This window comes from Nicotiana tomentosiformis, chromosome 2 (genome assembly GCF_000390325.3).
Source record: "Nicotiana tomentosiformis chromosome 2, ASM39032v3, whole genome shotgun sequence".
NCBI lineage: Eukaryota > Viridiplantae > Streptophyta > Magnoliopsida > Solanales > Solanaceae > Nicotiana > Nicotiana tomentosiformis.
Window position 1 is genome coordinate 36458160 of NC_090813.1, and position 23778 is coordinate 36481937.

General features: G+C 39.8%; 1 long non-coding RNA gene across 1 annotated transcript; it reads left to right on the forward strand.

Annotated features, from left to right (window-relative positions):
* The first annotated feature begins 17006 nt into the window (after positions 1-17006).
* On the forward strand, positions 17007-18957 carry LOC104112658 (uncharacterized). Its single transcript, XR_690050.3, has 2 exons — positions 17007-17245; positions 18407-18957. It is a non-coding gene; the product is annotated as an uncharacterized lncRNA (long non-coding RNA).
* Positions 18958-23778: the final 4821 nt, after the last annotated feature.

Below are 23778 nucleotides of genomic sequence, written 5' to 3' on the forward strand. Positions count from 1 at the left end.
CATGATGTAATTTACGACTCGTGGGAAAAAATTGTAGTTATTCCGGATTGATTTGATACGTTTCGGCGCAAATTATAGAAGTTGGAAGATTTGAAAACTCATAATTCGATTCGAGGTGCGATTCGTAATTTTGACGTTGTTCGACATGGTTTGAAGCCTCGACTAAATTTGTATTGTATTCTAGGAGGTGTTGGTATATTTTATTAAGGTCCCGAGGGCATCGGGTGGATTTTGGATGATTAACGAATTAATTTTTGGACTTAAGGAAATGCTGGAATTTTGGACTTGCTGGTGTAATCGCTTCTACAGAAGCTTGGTTGCAGAAGCGACCTTCCAGAATCAAGGTGCTCATCACAGAAGTGACGTGGGAAGGATGCTGTGGAGACTTTGCAGAATCAGAACATTTCACGCTTCAGCGGCTTCATAGAAGCGAAAGGTTTGTCACAGAAACGACATTATGCGCAAATGTGAGAGAAGTTTTGCACCTGCGGTTGCGCGAAAGCGGAGAGAAATTCTGCTGGTGCGATGGGGCTGTTGGACAGTGTTCTCCACAGAAGTGAATATTGTGTCACAAAAGCGGCTTCTTATATGCGCAAATTTTGTCCGTAGAAGCAAAACTGGACAGATTGTTTAAGGACGAAAATGGTCATTTTGTCATTTTCGATTGGGATTTTGGAGCTCTATTTTGGGGTGATTTTGGACGATTTCTTCACGACTTTGACTTGGGTAAGTGTTTTATATCCGAAAGTGATTATATTTCATGATTATATGGTTATATCCATCAATTATTAGTGAATCAATTGGACGGAAAAGAGATTTTTTGAAAATCTTTCAAAAATGAAAAAAAGTAGATTTGGTGGATGATTTGTTATTGGAATTTGATAAAATTAGTATGGTTGAACTCGTATCGGAAGGGATGTTCAGATTTCATGAAAATTCTGCCAGGTTCCGAGATGCGGGCCCCGAGTTGACTTTTTAATGTTAAATTTAAAGTCGATATTTTATTATCCGAAATTATTTCCGATAAATTTTAATGAAGTTATGTAATTAATTTAGCTAGATTTGAGACGTTCGGAGGTCGTTTCACGCAAGAAGGCTATTTTGGAATACCGGCCTAACTTTAAAAAGGTAAGTATCTTGCCTAACTTTGTGTGGTAGAATTACCCCTTAGGCATGAAGTCTTCTGTGAAAATTGTGCGATTGAAAGCCATATACGCGAGGTGACGAGTACGTACTTGGTTTATATGTGCAAATTATATAGGTTAAAATTTGTAGACACTCTTATGTATTAAATTTGAAATTATTGGCACTAATTAAATCCTTTATTTGTCATGCCTCATTCCTTGTTTGCCGAGTTTATTTTTATATGATAATCTGGTGTGATTGTTACTTGACTTTTATGTGGATTCTGTGTTTTGTTGAGTTTCCATTTCGTGAATTAATTTCATTAAGGATTTTTCATCTGCAAATAATTAATTAATTAAATTTGAAAAGAGGTATTAATCTAATTACAAAGAATATGGATTAAAGAAGGCGTTGTTCTTGCTGAGTTACTTTTTCATCCTTATTGTTGTTTTTGAGATTTTATATACATTGTGTTGAGTCGTGTGTTATCTGTTGTGAAATTAATTGATTTCGTTATACCTTTGGAAAGGTTGTGGCCTAAGGGCATACGAGTTTATTATGTTGTATTGTTGTGATAATATTCTGTGTGAATTATTGTCTGATTTGGGTTACTGTTATGCAGCGTAGAAGGGTGGCATCCCACTGTTGATATTATGCGGACATAAGGGTGGCATTTCATTGTTGTTATGTGAGTTAGGATATTATCTGGGCGGAGTGACAAGGGAGGCTATTAAACAGCGCGATAATGAAGGCTATTGTAGGAGTGATAAGGGTGGTTATAGGAGCGATAAGGGTGGCTATTAATATTGTCAGGGTGGAGGGATAAGGGAGGCTATTATAGGAGTGATAAGGGTGGCTATAGGAGAGATAAATGTGGCAATTGTCAGGATGATATGTGATGATGTGGAGTTATTGTGTTGATAATTTTTGTGTAATGATGTCGGGTTATTGTGCTAGTGATTTCCCTTGTGTTTATTTTTATATCTCATGCAACTTCTCTTGTTGTTTCAGTAAACTTGATAATAGTTTGATCTACGTTGAAATCGTGAGCATATGGCTATTGCTGGGCAGATTATGTTATTGGCACGTGAACTATTCGTGTAGATGTGATACGAAATATGGGCATGAGGTGCCGGGGAAATATAATGATTATAATATTGGCACGTAAACTGCTCGTGCAGTTGTGATATGAGATGTGGGCACGAGGTGTCGCAAGTAAATGATGATATTTATTATTGGCACGTGAGTTGACCGTGCGGTTGTTATAGAAATATAGGCACGAGGTGCCGTAGAAATATGAAAGTGGGCTGAGACCCGTGTTACGAAAATATGAACGTGGGCTGAGACCCGTGTTTTATGATTTTGAAATGAGGTGTCACATAGTGGTTTTTATTTCAAAGAATTATATTAAAAAGATATTTATTTTAAATAATTATATTCGAAAGATATTTATTTGAAAGAAATATATTCGAAAGATATTTATTTGAAAGATATTTATCTGAAAAAATTATATTCAAAATATTTTTGTTTGAAAAACTTATATGTGGAAGATTTATATTTGAAAGGATTGATTAATTGGTTGTACTTGTGTTCCCTATTCATTTGAGAAATAATTATGGTGTTCTCGTTGCCTTTCTGTTTATATCACTGGTTGATTTTTGTTGCTATCATTGCTAGTTATTTTCCAGCACAATTTCATACTGCTATATTGCACAAGTTATTTTACTAGTGAGTGTCTTGACTGTATGTCGTCACTACTCCTCCGAGGTTAGTCTTGACACTTACTAGGTACCAACTGTGATGTACTCATACTACACTTCTGCACATTTTTGTGCAGAGCCAGGTATTGGAGATATCGGATTCGGACAGAGATTAGAGTGTGATCGCAAGGATTCAGGGTAGGGTTGCTTGGTCGTCGCAATCCCTTGGAGTCTTTCCATATTATTGTACTGTCAATTTTTATTCGAACAATGTTGTATATTTTATCCTTGAGATCATTGCATGTAATCAGTTAGAGTTCATGATTCTGTATTACCAGTCTTGGGAGGTTGTTAAATTATTTTCGTTGTTGGTTTCGACACTTGTATTAAATTATCTATTTAAGAAAAAATGTCTCGAAATGTAATAAACATCGTCTTACCTAGTCTTAGAGACTAAGAGCCATCACGACACCTGAGGTGGGATTTTGGGTCGTGAGTGAACGCCATCGCCGACCATATAACCTAGCCTCATCGGGCTAAAATAATTCCATATAACCTAGCCTCGTCGGGCTCAAACCATTCGATGAGCGAACAACATCGCCGACCATATAAATACTCAAATGGAGCCATCTCGATGTTGGACTAATAACTGCTATTATAAGCAAACTCGTCCAAAGGCAAGAATCGATCCCACTGCCCTTCGAAGTCAATCACCCACGCTCTGAGCATATCCTCTAGGATATAAATTGTCTGCTCTAATTGCCCATCGGTCTACGGATGAAAGGCTATGCTGACTCTACCCGGGTGCCCAACTCGCTCTGTACTGCTCTCCAGAAAAGCAAAGTGATCTGGGGGCCTCTATATAATATGATGGAAACAGGCACACAATGAAATCAGACAATCTCATGAATGTAAATATAGGCCAATCTCTCTGAAGAGTACGTAGTCACAACTGAAATAAAGTGTGCCGACTTGGTCATCCTGTTGACAATGACCCAAACAACATCAAACTTTCTCAACATCCATGGCAGCCCAACTACAAAGTCCATAGTGATGCACTCCCATTTCCACTCTGGTATAACCATCTACTGGAGTAGGCCTCCTGGCCTCTAGTGCTCATACTTAACATGTTGGCAATTTAGACATCTTGCTACATATTCAACTATGTCCTTTTCCATCTGCCTCCACAAATAATGCTACATCAGGTCGCGATACATCTTTGTAGCACCTGGATAAATGGAATACCGAGAACTGTATGCCTCCTATAGAATCTTCTCCCTCAATCCATCAACATTAGGAACACATAGGTGACCTTGGAGTCCCAGAACACTATCCTCACCAATAGTAACCTCCTTGGCACTACCTTATAGTATCGTCTCTCTAAGAAACAAAATGGGCAGATCATCATACTGACGAGCCTTGATCTGCTCAAATAATGAAGACTGAGCCACGACATATACAAGAACTCTACTGCACTCTGAAATATCCAACCTCACAAGTATGTTAGATAAGGATTGAATATCCAAAGCCAATGGCCTTTCCTATGCTAAAATGAATACCAAACTACCCAAACTCTCGGCATTTCTACTCAAGGCACCCGCAACCACATTCATCTTGCCTGGATGGTAAAGGATGGTATTATCATAATCCTTCAGTAACTCAAGCCACATGCGCTACCTCAAATTAAGATCCATCAGTTTAAATAAATGCTGCAAGCTGCGATGATCGGTGTAAACCTCACATGACACCCTATAAAGATAATGCCTCGAGATCTGAAAGCATGAACTATTGTGGCCAACTCCAAATCATCTACAGGGAAATTCTTCTCGTGGGGATTTAGCTGACGTGAAGCATATGCAATAACTCAAACATCTTGTATCAATACACAACTATGGCCAACGCGTGAAGCTTCGCAATACACATTTGACATCCCCGAGCCGGAAGGCAATACTAACATCAGTTCTGTAGTCAGTGCGATCTTGAGCTTCTGAAAGCTCGCCTCGCAGTCATCGGACCATATGAATGGAGCACCCTTCTGGGTCAATGTACTCAAAGGTGCCACAATAGATGAGAAGCCCTCCACAAACTGACGATAATAACCTGCTAAGCCCATTCTCGTAGCTAGAAAGAACACGAAGATCACTTTTAAAAAATGTCTTATAGATGTCGCCAAAAAAATAGCTTTTTGCGAAGTCCTTGAAGCGTGAATTCTGGCTAAACTAGTGGCATTCCTCTGCATATTAGAACTAAGAATGTGATTATGGTAAATTCTAAGAAGATAGAAATGGTTCAAAAATGGCAAGGATATACTATTCCTAAGGATATTTGCAGCTACTTGGCTTGGTAGGCTACTACGTGCATTTTGTATAGGATTTCTTTAAAATAGCAGAGCCATTAACCTAGTTAACACACACACACACACACACACACAAAAAAAAAATGCAAAGTTCCCGTGGATAGAGGAATATGAGCAACGCTTTCAGAAACTCAAAACGTATTTGACAACCACATTAGTATTGGCATTACCATCTGGTTATGGAGGACTCACTATATTCTTTGATTATTCGAGGGTGGATTAGGATGTGTTCTCACTTCTCATGCATATAATTGTGTTATAGCTTATCGTTTTAGATATTTCAAGAAGCACTAGATAAATTATCCTACTCATGATTTAGATTTTGTTGCATTAGTTTTGTCTTTGATTGTTTGTAGGAATTACTTATACTGCAAATCTTATGGGATTTACACTTACCACAAGAGCTTGAATTGTATTTTTCAACATAGACATCTGAATCTTCGACACCGTTTGTAATGACCCGGCCGGTCGTTTTGAGAGTAGTATCCCCAAACCCCTACTTATTTCTCCCTTTATTTCATTTTGTGGTTAAGTAACTTTTCGGGAGTATTTGTTTTTGGTTTCGGAGTGTTATGGGACACGTAGTCCCTAAAATGGAAGTCTAAGTCGTAGGAATTGAACGTAGTTCAAATTGTGTGAAGACGACTTCAGAATGGAGTTTCGATGGTTCCAATAGCTTCAGGGGAGATTTTGGTCTAAGGAGCGTGTTCGGATGTTGAATTGAAGGTCCGTAGGTTATTTTAGCGTCAATTGGAGAAAGTCAGAAAATTGGATGATTTTTCAAAAGTTTGACCGGGGAGTTGACTTTTTGATATCGGGATTGGAACCTGATTCTAAAAATTAGAATAGTTCTGTTACATCATTTATGACTTGTGTACAAAATTTGAGGTCAATCGGACTTGATTTGATAGGTTTCGGCATTGAATGGAGAAATTAGAATTTCCTTAATTTTAATAGGCTTGAATCGGGGTGCGATTCGTGTTTATGAAGTTGTTTGATGTGATTTAAGGAATCGACTAAGTTTGTATCGTATTTTAGGACTTATTGGTATGTTTGGTTGGGGTCTTGGGGGCCTCGGGTTGGGTTCGGATGGTTAATGGATCGAAAAGGGGACTTAGTGCATTGCTGAAGTTGGAGCTCTTCTGGTGCAATCGCACCTGCGAAGGGTTGGCCATAGGTGGGATGCCGCAGATGTGGCTGGATTTACGCAGAAGCGGAGCTGGTCTAGCCTGGCCTAGGCAGGACGCAGGTGCGAGGGGATGACCGCTACAAGCCCGAAAGTGCGAGCAAGGCTCTGCAGATGCGGAGTTGAGGGAGATGCATGTTTCCGCAGAAGCGGATGGAAGGCCACAGAAGCGGTTACACAAGTACGGAACTTGGAGCGCAGATGCAGTCCTGGGGGATTTAAGTGATTTCAACAGAAGCAAAGGATTTACCGCATAAGTGGTTCCGCAGGTGCGGATATTTGGTCACAGTTGTGAGAAGCCTAGGTAGATTATTAAAACAAAGGTTCATGATTTTGGCTTCATTTCAAATATTTCAAGCACGGTTTAGGCAATTCTTGAGAGAGCTTTCGAGGGGATTCTTGAGGTAAGTCCCTTATGCTTATTTTTTTATCAATAATCTTGCTTCCCCATTGATCTTTTCCCGTAGTTGGTGTGTATTTAAGGTGTAAATTGGGACTTTGAGGCTAGGGATTTGGAGAGTTTGATTTGGGGATTTGGGTGACGATTTGGTGTCGGATTTTGATAAATTTGGTACGGTTGGACTCGTGGTTGAATGGGCTTTTGGGTTTTATGACTTTTATCAAATTTTAAGTAGTTTTTTGAAAGATTCGAGCCATTCAGAGGCCGTTTCGCGAGGCAAGAGTGTGTAGGAGTAGATATTTGCTCGGATTGAGGTAAGTAACAGTTCTAAATTTGGTTCTGAGGGTATGAGACCCTGGATTAGGTGTTATATGATTAGTTTTGAGGATATGCACATGCTAGGTGACGGGCGTGTGGGTGTACACCGTAGGAATTGGGACTTAGTCTATTCCATGGAACTGTATAGATGATTAATTTGTTGATATCTGTATATTCTTCATATGTTATAGGAATTGAGCTACAATCATGTTAGAAATCAAGCTTAAGCCATGTGTTGGTACTGAAGGGCCCCTCAGATGTCGTGTACATGCTAATCTATCTGCAAAATTGTTGTGTTGTACTGAGTCTCCATTTTACTTGCATGTCATATCTTAGTCTCTATTGTTCCTTGTTGATATATTATATCATTTCTGTTTGGGCTGATTTATCATGATTACTGAGAGCCCGAGAGACTGGAGAGATTGATGACTGAGTGAGGCCTAGGGCCTGATTGTGAGATATTATACTTTAGCACATGACTTGTCCGTGTTGCACGTGAGTTGTACGTACAAATCCAGATATTACTATAGCACGTGAGTTGTCCGTGCAGATTATAACGTTTGGGCTGAAGGAGCCCCTCTGGAGTCTGTACACACCCCTAGTGAGTGCGAGTGCTGAGTGAATGGGAGGCTTCAGTGACTGTGGCCCTGAGAGGATGCATTTGATTTCATTATTATTGCTCTTAGCTACCATGTATCACTGTCTTGAAATTTCTGAAAATATTACACTCTACTTTACTTAAACTTGTCATGGAATAACTGTTTGACCTAATTTATCGAACTAGAGAGCATGGCAACTTTCCTGAGTTGAAATCACTGTAATTGAATTATAACTGTGAAGCTCGTCACTACTTTCAGTTCTTCATTTAGTCTTGTTACTTACTGAGTTGGTTGTACTGACGCTACACCTTGTGTGCAAACCCAGGTGCTCTCGGTCACGGCCGTTGCTGAGTTGCGGAGTTCGGATTCTCTGAGACTATCGAGGTAGGTGCATGGCATTTCGCATACCTTGTTTCTCCTTCCCTATCTTTCCACTTATTGTATTTAGTTTCAGATTTACATAGATAGTATTCTCCATACTTGTGATGTATAGATGCTCATGTACTCTGTGACACCCCAGTAGTTGGGATCTTCCGCGTTGTATTTTGGGTTTCTATCCAATTTATGAAATTTTTTATTATTTAAGTGCTTTAATTTGATTTCTGTTAAAAGTATTGGAGATATTTCAAATGTCGGCTTGCCTAGTACTACGATAGGTGCCATCACGACAGGTTAGGATTTTGGGTCGTGACAAGTTGGTATCAAAGCCTAGGTTACATAGGTCTCACGAGTCATAAGCGGGTTTAGTAGAGTCTTGCGGATCGGTACGGAGACGTTTGTACTTATCTTCGAGAGGCTGCCAAACCACTAGGAAATTTCACATTATTGTATTCTTGTCGTGAGGATTTGTTGATTCCGATAACTAAACTACTATATTTTATTCTTTCACTGATGGTGAGGACACGTACTACCGGGCAGGATGGACAACCACCAGTACCATTAGCTAGGGCCAAGAAAGGCCGAGGGCGCGGTAGGGGCTGCGACAGTGGTAGAGGTGCAGCTCATACAAAAGCTAGAGTAGCACCTGCTGATCCACCAGTTTCTCCAGCTTATGAGCAGGTTCCAGATGTAGTTGAGCCAGTGGGGCCAGCTCAGGCATCAGCTGTGCCCATTGTGATTCCAGGCCTTCAGAAGGCTTTGGCCCAAATACTGACAGTTTGCACTGGTCTTGCTCACGTGGTATAGGCTCAGGCTGCGCCAGCCACTTCTCAGGCTGGGGGAGGTACTCATACCCCCACTGCCCATACTCCAGAGCAGGCAATGCAGGGACTTCAGACACCAGAGGTAGTACTATCCCAGTCGGTTGCAGTGGCTCAGGCCCCGGTGGTCCCCGTTATGGCTGATGATGAGCATAGGAGACTTGAGAAATTTTGGAGCCCTCAGAGAATGCTTAGGGTTTCTTGGATAAGTTCCAGCAGATGCATCGCACGGCTGGTATTCTGGAGACCATTGGGATCTCGTTCACTACTTTTCAGTTTTCTAATGTTGCTTTCAGATGGTGGGAGGCTTATGAGAGGCGTAGGCCGGTCGGTGCAGCACCACTTACATGGTAGGAGTTCTCCATTCTCTTCTTCGAGAAGTTCGTGTTGCAGTCTCGCGGGGAGGAGCTGCGCAGACAGTTTGAGCAGCTTCGATAGGATGGCATATCTGTGACCCAGTACGAGATGAGGTTTTCTGATTTAGCTCGACACATAATTTGGTTGGTTCCCACTGATAGGGAGAGGATCATGAGGTTCATTGATGGCCTTACGTATCAAATGTGGATGTTTATGACTAGGGAGAGGGTATCTAGTGCCACTTTTGACGAGGTGGTTACACATTGCTCTGTAGATAGAGATGGTCCATAACCAGGAGCGTGGTAAGAGTGAGGCCAAGAGGCCTCGAGGTTCAGGCAATTTTAGTGGTATACCTTCTGGGGGCAGTACTACCACAACAATTGTCATCCTTATAGGCCCGCTCAGATGACTCGCCCAGCTCATCGTGGCACATCAGCTAGCCACGGTTTTTATAGTGCTCACTCAGTCAGTCTTTATTCAGTGAACTACCAGTGCAGAGTTCTCACCATGCCTCATCCGCTCAGGTTTCTACAGGTAGTTCCTTGGGTTATCAGGAGCAACAATTCCATTAGAGGAGGGGTTGTTTTGAGTGCGGAGACTGTGGTCATATCAAGAGAGATTGCCCTAGGTTGTTGAGTAGGGATCCACAGCAGAGTCCTCGGTCGATGGCACCAACACCAGCAGTTACACCACCCACTCAGCTAGCTCGGGTGGGGTTCAGTCTGCTAGGGGTCGCCCTAGAGGAGGAGGCCGATCAGGTGGCGGTCAGGCCCGATTCTATGCTATCCATGCCAAACCAGATGTTAATGCCTCCGATGTAGTGATCATAGGTATTGTCTTGGCATGCCACAGGAATGCCTCTGTATTATTTGACCCTAATTCCACTTATTCGTATCAATCATCATATTTTGCTCATTATCTGAATATGCCCCGTGAGTACTTAGCTTCATCTATTTATATATCTATACCAGTGGACGATACTATTCTTGTGGACCGTGTATATCGGTCATGTATAATGACTATTGGGGGATTGGAGACTAGAGTTGATCTCTTATTGCTTAGTATGGTGGACTTCGATGTGATCTTGGGTATTGATTGGCTGTCTCCACGTTATGTTGTTCTGGATTGTCATGCTAAGACCGTGACGTTGGTGATATCAAAGTTGCCAAGGATCGAGTGGAGAGGTTCTCTAGACTATGTTCCCAATATAGTAATTTCATATTCGAGGGTGGTGCGAGATTTTCCGGATGTGTTTCCTGCAGACCTGCCGGGCATGCTGCTTGACAGGGATATTGACTTTGGTATTGACTTGGTGCCGGGCACCCATCCTATTTCTATTCCACATTATCACATGGCACCAGCAGAGTTGAAAAAATTAAAGGAACAGTTGCAAGAGTTGCTCGATAAGGGCTTCACTCGGCCCAGTTTGTCGCATTGCGGTTCCCTTGTCTTATTTGTGAAGAAGAAGGATGGTCCTATGCGAATGTGTATTGATTATCGCCAGCTGAACAAGGTTACAGTCAATAATATATATCCATTGCCACGTATTGATGACCTATTTGATCAGCTTCAGGGTTGCATTCAGGCTATCATCAGTTGATGATTCGGGAGCCAGATATCTTGAAGACTGCTTTCAGAACTCGGTATGGCCATTACGAATTCCTCGTGATGTCTTTTGGGCTTACCAACACCCCAGCAACATTCATGCACTTTATGAATAGTGTATTGCAGCCCTATCTCGACTCTTTCGTCATCGTGTTTATTGACGATATTTTGGTGTACTCCCAGAGCTGGGAGAATCATGAGCAGCACCTGAGGATTGCGTCAGACCTTGAGAGAAAAGAAGTTGTTTGCAAAAATTTTGAAGTGTGAATTCTTTTAAGATTCAATGGCATTTTTGGGTCATGTGGTATCGAGTGAGGGGATCAAGGTGGAACCGAAGAAGATTGAAGCAGTGCAGAGTTTCCCAGACTATCCTCAGCCTAGAGATCCAGAGTTTTCTAGGCTTGGCGGGATATTATTGTCGATTTGTAGAGGGTTTCTCATCTATTGCAGCACCTATGACCAGATTGACCCAGAAGGGTGCTCCGTTCAGGAGGACCGAGGAGTGTGAGGAGAGCTTTCAAAAGCTCAAGATTGCTTTGACTACAACCCCAGTATTTGTGTTACCTACCAGATCAGGGTCCTCTACGGCGTATTGTGATGCGTTGCGCATTGGTCTCTGCTCGGTGTTGATGTAGGATGGTAGGGTGATTGCCTACGCGTCTAGACAACTGAAGGTACATGAGAAGAACTATTCTGTCCACGACCACAAGTTAGCGGCTATTGTTTTTCATGAAGATCTAGCGGCACTATTTGTATGGTGTTCCTTGTGAGATTTTCACTGATCACCAGAGTCTACAGCACCTGTTTAAACAGAAGGATCTTAACTTGCGGTAGAGGAGATGGTTGGAGATGGTTGGAGATGGTTAAGGATTATGACATTACCATTCTCTATCATCCCGGGAAGGCAAATGTGGTGACTGATGCCTTGAGTCACAAGCCAGAGAGTTTGGGCAGTTTAGCATATCTACCAGTCGGAGAGAGGCCCTTAGCCTTTGCTATTCAGGCCTTGGCCAACCAGTTTATCAGATTGGATATTTTTGTGCCGAGCAGAGTTTTGGCTCGTGTGGTTTCTCAGTCTTCTATTTATGATCGTATTAGGGAGCGCCAGTATAATGACCCACATCTGCTTATCTTTAAGGACACGGTTCAGCACGGTGATGCCGAGGTCACCATTGGAGACGATGGTGTATTACCGATGTAGGGCAGGCTTTGTGTTCCTAATGTAGATGATTTACGTGAGTTGATTCTCCAAGAGGCTCACAGTTCGCAGTACTCCATTTATCCAGGTGCCGCAAAGATGTATCAGTACTTGTGGCAGCATTATTGGTGGAGGCGGATGAAGAAGGACATAGTGGAATATATAGCTCGGTGCCTAAATTATCAGTAGGTGAAGTATAAGCATCAGCGGCTGGGCGGATTGCTTCATAAGCTAGAGATTCCAGAGTGGAAATGGGAGTGGATCACTATGGATTTCATTGTTGGGCTCCCACGGACTCAGAAGAAGTTCGATGCAGTTTGGGTAATTGTGGACAAATTGACCAAGTCAACTAATTTCATTCTTGTGGTTACTACTTACTCTTCGAAGCAGCTGGCTCAGGTTAACATTTGTGAGATTGTCAGACTTTATGGCGTGCCGATATCTATCATCTGTGATCGGGATATACAGTTTACACCGCGGTTCTAGAGAGTCATACAACATGAGTTGGGTACTCGGGTGGAGTTGAGTACAACATTTCACCCTAAGACGGACGGACAGTCCGAGCGCACTAGTCAGATATTGGAAGATATGCTTCGTGCGTGTGTCATGGATTTTGGGGGTGCTTTGGATCAGTTCTTGCCACTTGCGGAGTTTGCCTACAACAACAGTTATCAGTCGAGCATTTAGATGGCACCGCATAAGGCTTTATATGGTAGGAGGTGCCGGTCTCCCGTGGGTTGGTTCGAGCCGAACGATGCTAGGCTATTGGGTACAGACTTGGTTCAGGATGCTTTGGAAAAGGTTAAATTAATTCAGTATCGACTCCGTAAAGCCCAGTACAGACAGAAGAGTTATGCAAATTGAAAGGTTTGAGACGTTGCATTCATGGTTAGTGAGCGGGTCTTGCTTCGGGTTTCACCCATGAAGGGTGTTATGAGGTTTGGAAAGAAGGGCAAGTTGAGCCCTAGGTATATCGGGCCTTTTGAAATTCTTGAGAGGGTTGGAGAGGTGGCTTACTGACTTGCACTACCACCTAGTCTGCCAGCAGTTCATCTAGTATTACATGTTTCCATGCTCCGGAAGTATCACGACGATCTGTCTCATGTGTTAGACTTCAATGTAGTCCAGTTGGACAAATACCTATCTTATGTTGAGGAGCCAGTGGCCATTTTGGGCAGGCAGGTTCGAACATTGAGGTCAAAGAATGTTGCTTCAGTAAAGGTTCAGTGGAGGGTTCATCCGGTCGAGGAGGCGACTTGGGAGACAGAGCATGATATGTGCAGCCGTTATCCTCATCTTTTTGCCATTTCATGTATGTCTCTATACTCGTTTGAGGACGAACGTTTGTTTTAAGAGGGGGAGGATGTAACGACCCGGTCGGTCATTTTGAGAGTAGTAGCCCCAAACCCCTACTTATTTCTCCCTCAATTTCATTTTGTGGTTACATAATATGCTGGTAGGATTTGTTTTTGGTTTCGGAGTATTACGGGACACGTAGTCCCTAAAACAGAAGTCTAAGTCGTAGGAATTAACAGTAGTTCTAATTGTGTGAAGACGATTCTGGAATGGAGTTTCGATGGTTCCAATAGCTCTGTGGGGTAATCTTGGTCTTAGGAGCATGTTCAGATGTTGAATTGGAGGTCCGTAGGTCATTTTAGCGTGCAAAAGTTAGAAAATTGGATAATTTTTGGGAAGTTTGACCGGGGAGTTGACTTTATGATATCGGGGTCGGAATTCGATTTTGGAAATATGAATAGGTCTATTATGTCATTTATGACTTGTGTGCAAAATTTGAGGTCAATCGGACATGATTTGATAGGTTTCGGCATTGAATGTAGAAGTTGGAATTTCCTTAGTTTCAATAGGCTTGAATCGGGGTGTAATTCGTGTTTTTGAAGTTGTTTTATGTGATTTGAGGGCTCGACTAAGTTTGTATCGTGTTTTAGGACTCATTGGTATGTTTGGTTGAGGTCCCGCGGTCCTGGAGCACAGATGCAGGCCTGGGGGATTTTAGTGATTTTCGCAGAAGTAAAGGATTTATCACAGAAGCGGTTCCGCAGCTGCGGATATTTGGTCGCATGTGCGAAAAGCCTGGGCAGATTATTAAAATAAAGGTTCGTGATTTTAGCTTCATTTCAAACATTTCAAGCACGCTTTAGGCGATTCTTGAGGGGGTTTTCGAGGGGATTCTTGAGGTAAGTCCCTTGTGCTCATTTTTTTATCAATAATCTTTCTTTCCCATTGATTTTTCCCCCTAGTTGGTGTGTATTTAAGGTGTAAATTGAGAGTTTGAGACTAGGGATTTGGAGAGTTTGATTTGGGGATTTGGGTGATGATTTGGTGTCGGATTTTGATAATTTGGTACGGTTGGACTCGTGGTTGAATAGGCTTTCAAGTTTTGTGACTTTTATTGAATTTCAAGATGTGGGCCCGGGGGAGGGGGGTGGGCGACGTTTGAGTCAATTTTTGGACTTTTGATTCATAACTTAGCATTTCTTATGGAGTTGATTCCTTTAGCACGTATTGATTATATCAAATTATTTCATGATAGATTCGAGGCATTCGGAGTAGAGATTTGCTCGGATTGAGATAAGTAACAGTTCTAAATTTGGTTCAAAGGGCATGAGACCTCGGATTATGTGTCATGTGATTGGTTTTGAGGTGACGCACATGCTAGGTGACGGGCGTGTGGGTGTACACCTTAAAAATTAGGACTTGGTCCATTCCATGGAACTGTATAGATGATTAATCTGTTGATATCTGTAAATTCTCCGTATGTTATAGAAATTGAGTTGCAATCATGTTAGAAATCATGATCATGCCATGTGTTGGTACTAAAGGGACCCTCAGAGGTCGTGTACATATTAATCTATTTGCTAAATTGTTGTGTTGTACTCAGTCTCCATTTTACTTGCATGGCATATCTTAGTCTCTATTGTTTTTTGTTGATACATTATATCGTTTCTGTTTGGGCTGATTTATCATGATTACTGAGAGCCCGAGAGACTGGAGAGATTGATGATTGAGTTAAGACTAGGGCCTGATTGTAAGATATTATACTTTAGCACGTGAGTTGTCAGTGTATCACGTGAGTTGTCCGTGCAGCACGTGAGTTGTCCGTGCAGCACGTCAGTTATCTGTGTAGCACGTGAGTTGTCTGTGCAGATCCAGATATTACTATAGCACGTGAGTTGCCCGTGCAGCACGTGAGTTGTCCGTGCAGCACGTGAGTTGTCCGTGCAGCACGTGAGTTGTCTGTGCGGATTATAGCGCTTGGGCTGAAGGAGCCCCTCTGGTGTCTGCACACACCCCTAGTGAGCGCAGGTACCTACTGAGTGCGAGTGCCGAGTGCTGATTGACTGTGGCCCTGAGAGGATGCATTTGATTTTATTATTATTGCCCTTAGCTGCCATGTATCACTGTATTGAAATTTCTGAAAATATTACACTATGTTTCACTTAAACTTGTCATGGATTAACTGTTTGACCTAATTTATCGAACTTGAGAGCATGCCTACTTTCCTATGTTGAATCCACTGTTATTGAATTATAACTGTGAAGCTCGTCACTACTTTCAATTCTTTATTTAGTCTTTTTAGTTACTGAGTTAGTTGTACTCACGCTACACCCTACACCTTGTGTGCAGACCCATGTGCTTCCGGTCGTGGCGGTCGCTGAGTTGCGGAGTTCGGATTCTCGGAGACTATCGAGGTAGCTGTTTGGCATTTCGCAGACCTTGTTTCTCCTTCCCTATCTTTCCACTTGTTATATTATGTTTCATATTATCACAGATGGTATTTTCCAAACTTGTTATGTATAGATGCTCATGTACTCTGTGACACTCCGGTGGTTGGGATCTTTCGCATTGTATTTTGGGTTTCTATCCCGTTTATGAAATCTTTATTGTTTAACTGCTTTAATTCGATTTCTGTTAATAGTATTGGAAATATTTCAAATGTCGGCTTTCCTAGTACCACGATAGGCGTCTTCACGACAGGATAGGATTTTGGGTTATAACATCGTTGGTGGGTGGAACCACTCAATGACTATGATTGTTCCACTTGATATCATTATGGAAATGTCAATATTTTGGCTGATGCATTAAGCAGAAAATCTATGGGCAGTTTAGAATATATAGTTCTGCCAAACAGACCTTTGGCTAAAACTATACAGAGACTAAAGGGTACGTGTATCAAATTTAGTATAGAGAATGTAGAGATATTGTTGACTTGTGCTAAAGCTAAGGCTTCACTAGTAGAGCACATAAAGCAAGGATATGACTATTGATGGTGATGGTATATTTTTCGATTAGGTATCTTGTTATGTATACTAAATATAGATGGGTTAAGACGAGTTATTCTTGAATATTAAGGAGCTCACCACTCTAGATACACTGTACAGGATTTCAATAAGATGTACCACGACTAGAAGAAAATTTTATTTGTGAGAAAGGAAAAAAGAAAGATTTCTTTAACTTATTTCTGACTATTTTACTTGTTAGCGTGTCAAGGTATGCATTTGCAACTTGCAGGACCCCTACAACAGCTCGAGATTCCAAAGTAGAAATTGAATAAAACTATAGTGAAATTTATGACAGAACTACTAAAATAATTAGAGGTTATGATTATATTTTAAAATTTGTAACTTGGTTATATAGTTGGTACATTTCTTTCTAGTCAAAATTTCTTATAATGAGGTGTGATATGTTGTCGACGATAATCTTAAAAAGGGAGTGTTCTTCTCTTTGAACTTGTTGACGCGTCATCAGGGGCAGTGATCTACTTTGTGGAAGTGCAATGAACCTCTAATGCTTAGCTTTTTAGATGTGCTTTTATTGACATATAGTGTAATACCCCCATAATTTAAATGAGGACATAATGGTCATTTAGTAAAATCAATTAAAAATAATAATAAAGAGCAATGAATGGGCCGTTGCTCAGCTGGATAAAAGGAATGAACTAGGGTAGTGGAGAACTTTATCTCCAAATATGAGGAATCTGAAAGAAGGAAAACTGAGAAGAAGCCAAAAAAAAAACTCTGCAACAGAAATATTTACTATCATATTCAGAAAGCATTGCAAGGAAATTAAAAGGGAATAGGGTCCTTCTAGCAACAAGTTTTACAAGGGAACAAGAAGAGGAATAAAACCTCGATTTAGTGTACATGTACACAGCAAAATTCACGCAGTGAATAAAAGAAAGAGGTAACAGTGTATTATTAGTTTTACTTAAATATTAATATTAAATATATGATCATTGACTTGAGTTAAATTGTGATACTAGGATTAATGTTGGTATTTAATTAAAATGAGTATTATATATAAATTATTTTATTATGATAAATTTAATTAATTGATGAACGTTCCATGAACTAGGGAAGAAAGAATTGCAGAGAGGTGTTAGATAAGGTCATGGGTGGCCTAACTAAGGTTATTGCGAATGGAACCAAGAGGAATTAATAGAACCCGAGTATGTTGGTACTTCACGAAGTTACTTAGACTAGTCTTTGTGATACAATAGATTGATCGAAGAAGTCGTATAGACTGCTCGAGTTGACACGCTTGGTATTTAGACACGAGTACCGTGAGTAGTAACCTTACCGCAATTTGTGTTTTCATAACTTGCATGATTTACACATGATTTTAATATGAATATATTACTGACTGTTTTGAATTTGCATGCGGAACAAGTCTTTTTCTTGATATGATACCGCTATATTTATTTGAGATGATTACAGTTAATTTGTATGTTCTCATGGTTACTGAATATGTTTTACCGTTGCTTGAGATAATATTTAATATTATCAAAATGAAAATACATGATTTGATAAGAATTGAAATGCCATGTACTATTTTAAAATGCTTTCTTATGAATATTTACTGGTTACAAGGAAAAGAATAAATGGCAGGAGACTATGAATGATTCCGTAGCTAACGACGGGTTCGTTATACCTGGTGCACCTTGTATATACAGATCACATATTACGATTATAGCCCTTGCTAGTGGGAAGGTAAAACTAGCATAGAATTATAGTTTTTCCTCGAGTAGGGACCTACAGTTATATTCGACACTTTTTACGAAGGGATCCAACAGATTACATAATCCTTTCTTAGAAACCTCCCAAACATAATATTTGATATGACAATATTCACAGAGTTTATTATTAAATTGTTAATAGGTTCCTGCTTACATGAAAACAGACAAGATTGATGTTTGTTACCGATTCGGAAAAGAGCATTTATTTCATGATATTTTCTGATTATTATACAAGCATGTTTTCTGACTTGTCCCCACTAAAAACGGTTGTTCTTAAGTTTTATTACTCACTAAGCTAGCGTCTCACTCCTTACTATTTTTTTTTACAGAAACTGCAGGTGATGTTGGTGAGGATTTTGATAACTAGAGCGCTCGAGGTGACAAATTCTGGTGAGCCCCGCATTGCTTCGCGTGGGCTAGAAGTTATTTGTTTTCTATCTTACTTTTCTTTCAAAAACTCGTAGAGTCACTCTGTTAGTCATTTTTATTAGTCTCATGAGTATTCTCGTAATATTAAAGACTTGTGACTAGTATTAGATGTCCTTCTCGTACTTTAGAGATGGTTTTAGTATTATTATGTTAAAAATGGTGGCCTGGGGATGATTGTGTTTTGTTGGGTTGATATTGGTTATATCTATTGTTGATTTTGAGAATAGAAAATTTTTGAATTTTCTTAAATACAGGGAAAACTCTCCCCGATTTTTTGTAAATTCATGTTAAGGCTTGCTTTGGGAACCTACCCCTTAGTGCCGGTCATAGCCTAAATTGGGTCGTGACATATGGTGACTGTGTTCTTCCCTTTTTATTCAAATGCATCAAAGAAGTATTGTAAAGACATATGTTTTGGATTAATATGATTTTTCCTTATAATATTTCCAGAGATTCTTTCTTGGATATATCTTATTGTTATATTTGTTTATTTATTTATTTTATGAAATCTGCTCAAATGTAAAAAGGACTATTTAAACTGAAAATTATCTTATACATTTAGTATAAAAAATGACTAAAACTGAAAACTTTTCATTGCGCAAGTCTTGTTTGTTATTTAAATGTATGGCTAACTCAAGTTTCAGATTTAGTGTATGAAGATATTTGCCACCATAAGGCAGAATTAATATTAAGAAAAAGTGTGTTTCTATAAGCTCTGAATTCCATATCGTAACTATATTGTTTAGGGTTTAGACCTTTCGTTTGGGAAGTTGCCTACTGTTTGGAACTGTTTGATCTTCCCTATTACCTCCTGGAAATCGAAATTAATTTGATCTTAGAGAAGTGAAAAAATCTACGCGAAGAACCAAAAATTGTATTTACTACAAAGTTTTGAAGATCGAATTAATTAATTACAACTCAACATCCACCCTAGAGTCTATTGATACCTATCTCCTCTATATTCGAACGATTAAGTACTTATCTAAGCGAAGGAACTACATATAAATAATTCTATTGATACGTACTTCATCCTTAAATCATCACATTTTTAGATTTGGATCACCTCCTGTACATAATCTCTCCATTTCCATCAATACACATTTAATTTAATGACACTTATCATTTTTCGGATCTAAGGGCCAAGGTTTATTTAGAGTAAATCTTGGTTAAACTAAGAATATTTAGTTTAACCAAGATTTACTCTAAATAAATCTTGGCCCTTAGATCCGAAAAATAACAAGTGTCATTAAATTAAATGTGCATTGATGGAAATAGAAAGATTCTGTACAGGAGGTGAGCCAAATCCCATATTTTTAGTGTGTGGTATCTAAGTTTGATTATAATCTTTTTTTTAAAAAACATTTTCCAGGTTGATTGGGGGTGTTATATTATCTGAAATAGAGTACAAGAGGGGGGCTTGACCTTACCTCAATAATACAACACAAGGATAAGGTTCTTATCCTTCAAAAAAGGAGCAGTAAAGAGGACTTATTATGCTCTGCTCTAATCCAAAAAAAGTCAACTTACAAAGAAATTTGCCCTGTCATGTTTAAGTCTTATGCATGGCAATTAGCTTTTGTCCAGATGATATGGGCCTTTGACACCTGTAGGAAGTTGCTGAAATGAGTAATAAAAGGAGCCAACATCACTAGTAGAACCAATTTTGGCTAATTGATCGGCTACTTTGTTTGCTTCCCTAAAACAGTGGCGAGTTTTGACATTAATATGGTTCAATATTTGTAAGATTTCATCAATGATCTTGTTTATTTTATAATTGTTCGCTCTCTTACTAGTGATCATATGAGTAACAGTTTAGGAGTCTAGTTCCAGGATGAACTCTCTGTAGCCATTCCTGATGCACCAATCAGACCCAAACTTGGTAGCTTGTGCTTCTGCAATCATATTATTGTTGCATAGAATGGGGAAAGAGAATGCCATTATGAGATCTCCCTTATCATTCCTGCTAGTGATCATTTGTGTTCAACTTTATAGACCCATGTTCAGAAAGATTCGAGCAAACAGTTGTACGCCGAGGAATAGGCTTCAATTTGATCATTTCTTCACAAAAGGAGATCCGGGGTAATGTCAACTTACATGTAGGAAATGCCTTAGCCAAGGCAGTTTGAATCATCCAGCTAATTGTTTGAACCATTTTGAATAAATTAAAGTTTTTCTTATCACCAAACTTGCAATCGCATCTTTGTTTCTAAATTTCCCAGCAAATAATAACCGGGAGAATTTGAACAATAAGTTTATGAACATCATTAACGGTCTTATGTTGCCACCACGAGTTTATCAAACTCCTGATAGTGCCTTGATGATATTTGATCCCCAATGGACCACCAAATAGCATCCAAATGAAATTAGCCGCTTCACCTTTCACAAACACATGTAGCATAGATTCTGCGTCTCGATTTCTGCAACAATTACATCTTGAAACTGCTTGATTTCCAAACTTAGTGGTAACTTCATCAATGGGTAACTTTCCCTGCTATAGTCTCCATGTAAGGAAAGAGAACTTGAAAGGGATTGAATTGTGACAAACTTTGTGAAGAAAATGATTTTTAGGATTGCAACTTCTAATCTGCTGCCATGCCGATTTATTGTTGTATTTTCCATTGTCTGTAAGATCCCAATAGACTTGGTCTTTAAGGTCTTGTCTTCCAATGTCAATAGTTTCAATGTGCTTTACCAGGTGATCTGGAAGAGTTTCTAGAACTTTTCAAGATTCCATTTTCCACTAACCATGAAGTGCTTGACCCAAGTCTTCGTGCTTTTGGTAGTTTGAGGGACCGCCGCTGCTAAAGGATCTTTGCCCGTCCAATTATCCCACCAGAAGCTACATGTGCCGAAGTTCACTTGCCAAACCATAAAACTTTCGGCCTTTGTTCTTACTTGTGTCAAACTCTTCCACAAATGGGAATTTCCTGAAACCCATACCTTAGAGGTAGGATGAGCTCTAGTACAGTACTTGTGCTTCACAAAGGTCGCCCATAGTGATTGTATTGATCGGAATCTCCACCATCCTTTAGTAGCCAATGCCTCACTGAATTCCTGCATACTCCTCACCCCTACCCCTCCTTCATCTGTAGGATAGCATAGATTTATCCATGAACTCCAATGATATTTCTTTTGATCCCCGGTGGAGCCCCAGAAGAAATTGGAGAAGTGTTTCTCTAGAAGTTTAAAAGTTCCCTTTGGCGGAGATAAAGCACTCAGAGTGTAGGTCGGTAATGCTTGGAGGACATGTTTTATCAGAACCATCCTTCCTCCATGAGACAACATTCTACCCTTCCAGCTTCTTAATAACTTTCTGAGCCATATTTTCAAAGTATTCTATTTTCTTTCTCCCTACATAAATTGGGCACCCCAATTATGTAAACGAGAAGTCTTTATCCATGACGTATGTGCAGTCTCTAATTCTGTTAATTCTTGTAGCTCATGTCTTTGGTGCAGTTAGAAAGAAACATTTTTCTTTATTGACCATTTGTCCTGAACTTTGTTCATACTTCTTAATTTGATGCATTATTAGCTTGATGGATCTGTGACTCCCACTGCTAAAAATTACAATATCATCTGCATAAGCCAAATGGTTAATTAGTGGACCATTAAGTGACATAGAGAAAGGAATAAAGTTATCATAACTGTGAAGCATATTTAGAGATCTTGATAGTACTTCAGCAGCTATAATAAATAAGGATGGGGATAAAGGGCCTCCCTGTTTCAAACCCTGTGAGGATGTAAAGAAGCTAGTTCTTATTCCATTAACAATGATAGAATACCAACTATTAGAAATGAGCCTCAGAATCATATCAACCCAATCTTCTGAGAAGCCAAATTTTTGTAATACAGAAGTTACAAAATGCGAGGACATTCTATCATATGTCTTGTCCATGTCCAATTTGATCACAACATTGCCACCCGTATTTGGTTGAGAAATAGAGTGAATAATCTCCTGGGCCAGTTGCACGTTCTCTGTAATCAACCTATCTTTGACAAACCCACTTTGGTTCTCGGAGATCAAGCTAGGGAGGAGAGGATTAAGCCTCAAAGCCAGAATTTTAGATATAACTTTGTTGGTAAAGTTTGTGAGACTGATGGGTCTAAATTCTGAGAAACTGGAGGGAGTATCAACTTTTGGAATTAGAACCAAATATGAGTGGGAAAAGAACTTGGTGAGAGGTTTTCCCCGAAAGAATTTCATAACAAAAGCAATGATATCATATTTAATAATATCCCAACAAGATTGAAAAAAAGTTCCATTATAGCCATCTGGACCAGCAGAGCTCTCTGCACTCAAGCTAAAAATTGTATTTTTAATCTCATCTTCTGTTGGAAGGACAATAAGATTGATATTGTCTTCCTTAGACACACAACTAGGGATACAATCTAGAATAGAGCTGTTAAGAACGGGTTTGGGGAGATTGAAGAGAGCTTCAAAATATTTGATAGCAACTTTTTTAATCTTATCCTCCTTCTGGATCCATTTCCCCGTATGATTCTTTATTCTGTGGAGATGAAGCCTTCTTCTTTTTGCTCTTAAAATACTATAAAAATAACTGGTGTTTGTGTCTCCATCTTCAAACCATTTTACCTGAGTCTTCTGCTTTAGAAGGGCCTCTTGTAAACCTAGCCACTTAACATATTCAACATGAATTTTGTTAGCGTCACCCCTTCCATGGTTTGTGTTATTATTAATGTCTAATTCCTCCAATACCTGGATCTTCTCTTCCCATATCATGACCTGTTGGTGTATGTCCCATATGTCCTGCTTGGACCATTGGCTTAGCCTCCTGCTAAGTGCTTTTAATTTGGACTGGAGTCTCCACATAGAGTTTTCATGGATAGGAGAATCCCAAACCTCCTTAACAATATCAAAGAATCCTGGAATTTTTATCCAACAATTCAAAAACTTGAAGTAATTAATGTTGTTGTGGTCGCTATCATAGCTCTTCATAAGGAGAGGTCGATGGTCTGAGCCAGTTCTGACCAAGTGCCTTACAATATTATTCTGGAACTTCTGAGCCCAAAGATCATTAATACAAATTCTATCAAGCCTTTTCCATATTCACTTTCTAGGCCTTATGTTATTACACCAAGTGTATTTTGGGCCAGTGAATCCTAAATCTGTGACACCACAGTTGTTAAGGCAATTAACAAACTCCAAGCTTCTATATATCTTATGAGGTTTGCCTCCTAGTTTTTCCCCCGGATCAGCTATGACATTGAAATCACCACATATACACCAAGGGCTATTAATAGACATGCTAAT